Genomic DNA, 3,308 nt, shown 5'->3' on the forward strand with positions numbered 1-3,308 from the left:
ATAGTCATCTAGGTTGCTCCCATGTCCTAGCTATGGTAAATAGTGCTGCAATGAATTTTTTAGTACATGTGTCTTTTTCAGTTTTGGTTTCCTAAGGGTATATGCCTAGTAATGGGGTTGCTGGGTCATATGGTGGTTTTATTCCTAGTTTTTTAAGGGATCTCCATACTGTCTTCCATAGTGGCTATGTCCATTTACATTCCCACCAATATTGCAAGAGGGTTCCCTTTTCTCTACACTATCTGCAGCCTTTATTGTTTGTAGACATTTTTGATGATGGCTATTCTGACTAGTGTGAAGGGATACCTTATTGTAGTTTTGATTTGCATTTTGCTAATAGTGAGCTATATTGAGCATCTTTTCATGTTTATTAGCTATCTGTATGTATTCTTTGGATAAGTATCTATTTAAGTCACTTTGCCATATTTTTTTTAAATTATGGAACACTTTGCAAATTTGCTTGTCATTCTTGTGCTTGGGGCCATGGTAATCTTCTCTGTATTGTTTCAATTTTAGTACATGTGTTGATGAAGTGAACACTCTTTCCCACTTTTTGATTGGGTTGTTGTTTCACTGGTATTGAGTTGCATGTGCTAGTTGTATAGTTTGGAAATTAATTATTGTCAGTTGTTTCATTTGCTATGACTTTCTCCCATTTTGAGGGCTGCTTTTCACCTTATTTCCTTTGCTGTGCAAAAACTTTAAGTTTAATTAGGTCCCATTTGTTTATTTTTGTGTTTATTTACATTCTCTAGAAGGTGAGTCTTTTTTTGTCCATATGAACTCACTAATTTAGCCTATATTTCAAGTTTTTCCTATTTATTTTTGTCAAATTATGCTTTTCATTTTTATTGTGTAATATGGTTACTAATGTCCATGTCCTTATTTTTCAAGTCCTTTGAGTGGAGAATTTGGACCAAGACTTTTTTAATGTTACTAACAATTCATCCCACAATGCATGATATATGGTCATAATATATAGTCACTAAACACTTTAAAACAAAAAGCTATGCAACTAAAAATGGAGCATTAATCATACTTGCAGTAGTTGAATTATTATCAAAATATTTCAGCACAACCTGTATTTGCTAACTCTTTAAAATGGATTTCCAGCACTCTTTCAAAATTTTGCCCTCAATTTTATGGTCAAACATTCAATTGTTTATGAAGATTTTCTAAGGAAAAGTAAAATACCTTTCCCTACAAATAAAATAAAAATGGAAACCTGTTCAACACTAAGTAGACTATAACAAAAATGAGGAAAATAGTTTGCATGGAAAAAATGACTATATCTATCCAATGTTTCATTCTAGTATTATAATTTCAAATCTTATGCTTAAATTGCTCATTTATTTTATGTTGGTTTATGTATATGTCATGAGACAAAAATCCAGTTTCATTCTTCTGCATGTGGTAATCCAGTTTTCCCAGCACCATTTATTGAAGAGACTATCATTTTCACATTGTATGTACCTGACACCCTTGTTGAAGATCAGTTGAATGTGTATGTTTGGATAAAATAGGAAGCATAGGAAAAATAGACTATAAAGTTCATCAGGCATAGGAGAAAATAATCAAATAAAACTTCTCAACATATGCATACATAATGAAACTGAATTAAAAAACCAAATGGGGAAACACAGAATAGCAGACAAGAAACACATGAAAGATCATGTATAGGAAGAAATGACTCAGAAATGATGTAAGATCTATAGAACAACAATATGTAATAGAAATGTTGATACATGGAGAATAGAGAAATAATTTATACTACACATCTAATCAGAATCCCAGGGAAAAGAGAATGGTGCCAAATGGTAATGGGAATAATGATCAAAGTATAAAGGTTGGTCATACATTTTCATTTTGATTTGAGAAATCTCAGAAAATACAAGCAAAATAAATGAAAGTTCACAAAAGCCATTTCAGTGAAACTGCAGGACATCAAAGATAAAGTAAATATCTTTAAAAGATCCAGAAATATGGAAATTTTATGTTAAAAAAATGAAACTAATAAGAGATGAAGAAAAATAGGGCAAACAAAAAACAATAAGTTTAATGATGATAGAAAATATCTTTTAGCCTAAAGGTTTAACTTCAGGGAATTTTATTTTGGGATGAGGTTGAAATATAAATATATTCAGGGAAAAAAAAAGGCTAGATAGAGTTTATTATCAAATGGCCTTAACTAACAGATAATTAAAGAAGCAGCAAAAGAGACACTGATGTATAGAACAGTCTTTTGGACTCTGTGGGAGAGGGAGAGGGTGGGATGATTTGGGAGAATGACATTGAAACATATATAATATCATATATGAAAAGAGTCGCCAGTCCAGGTTCGATGCACAATACTTTTGACCTCCATAGGATGTATGTTGTTTTGGGTACTGATTCCTTGCAGACCAGAAGTTATTAAAATGAAGTCAATTAATTCAGCTCCATTCAGTCGCTCAGTCGTGTCTGACTCTTTGCCACCCCATAGACAGCAGCACACCAGGCATCCTTGTCCATCACCAAACCTGGAGTTTGCTTGGGGCTGGTGCACTGGGATGACTCAGAGGGCTGGTATGGGGAGGGAGGAGGGAGGAGTGTTCAGGATGGGGAATATGTGTATACCTGTGGTGGATTCATGTTGATATATGGCAAAACCAATACAATATTGTAAAGTTAAAAAATAAAATAAAATAAATAAAAAGATGACTAACAAAAAAAAAAAAGAAGAAGGAATATAATATCAGAAAGGATGGACTGATAAGCAGGAATCAATTGTAACCAAAGAAAAATTTAGGGAAATTTAAATATTGCATAATCATTAACTGCTTAAAAAAACATAAAAATAACAAATATTAAAATATAAAAAATATGAGAAGACTAAATTATAATCTATAGAAAATTCACTAGAATTAAAATATTTTAAAGTACTCCAAAAATGTTCAGGAAGACAATTAAAATATGGATTTATTTATACTTTAGATTTTACTAGGTTCAATATTCATGTGAAATTCTTATCATAACCTTTAAAAATAAATGCAAATGTTCATCAGTATACAGGAAAAAAGGTAAAACATCAGTCCAATCAAAGGCAAAACACAAAGAAAAAACATAGAAAAAGAGGATTATATACAAAACTCCAAAAAGACATTATAAATCATCACCGATTTATCAGGCTAATTTATCATGACAAAAATGTGAATCCTTCACAACCCACAGATCGATCTCCTGACCCAAGGACTGAATCTGGGTCTCCTCCTTTGCAGGCAGATTCTGTATCATCTGAACCACCTACAAACTCTGGTGTATTTCTGATG

At 32.1% G+C, this 3,308-nt stretch overlaps 1 non-coding gene across 1 annotated transcript; it reads right to left on the bottom strand.

Moving 5' to 3' along the window:
- Positions 1-432: 432 nt before the first annotated feature.
- LOC129654346 (U6 spliceosomal RNA) lies at positions 433-540 on the bottom strand. Its single transcript, XR_008715433.1, has one exon. It is a non-coding gene; the product is annotated as a U6 spliceosomal RNA (small nuclear RNA).
- Positions 541-3,308: the final 2,768 nt, after the last annotated feature.

Source organism: Bubalus kerabau, chromosome 5 (assembly GCF_029407905.1).
Source record: "Bubalus kerabau isolate K-KA32 ecotype Philippines breed swamp buffalo chromosome 5, PCC_UOA_SB_1v2, whole genome shotgun sequence".
In the NCBI taxonomy this organism is placed as follows: domain Eukaryota; kingdom Metazoa; phylum Chordata; class Mammalia; order Artiodactyla; family Bovidae; genus Bubalus; species Bubalus kerabau.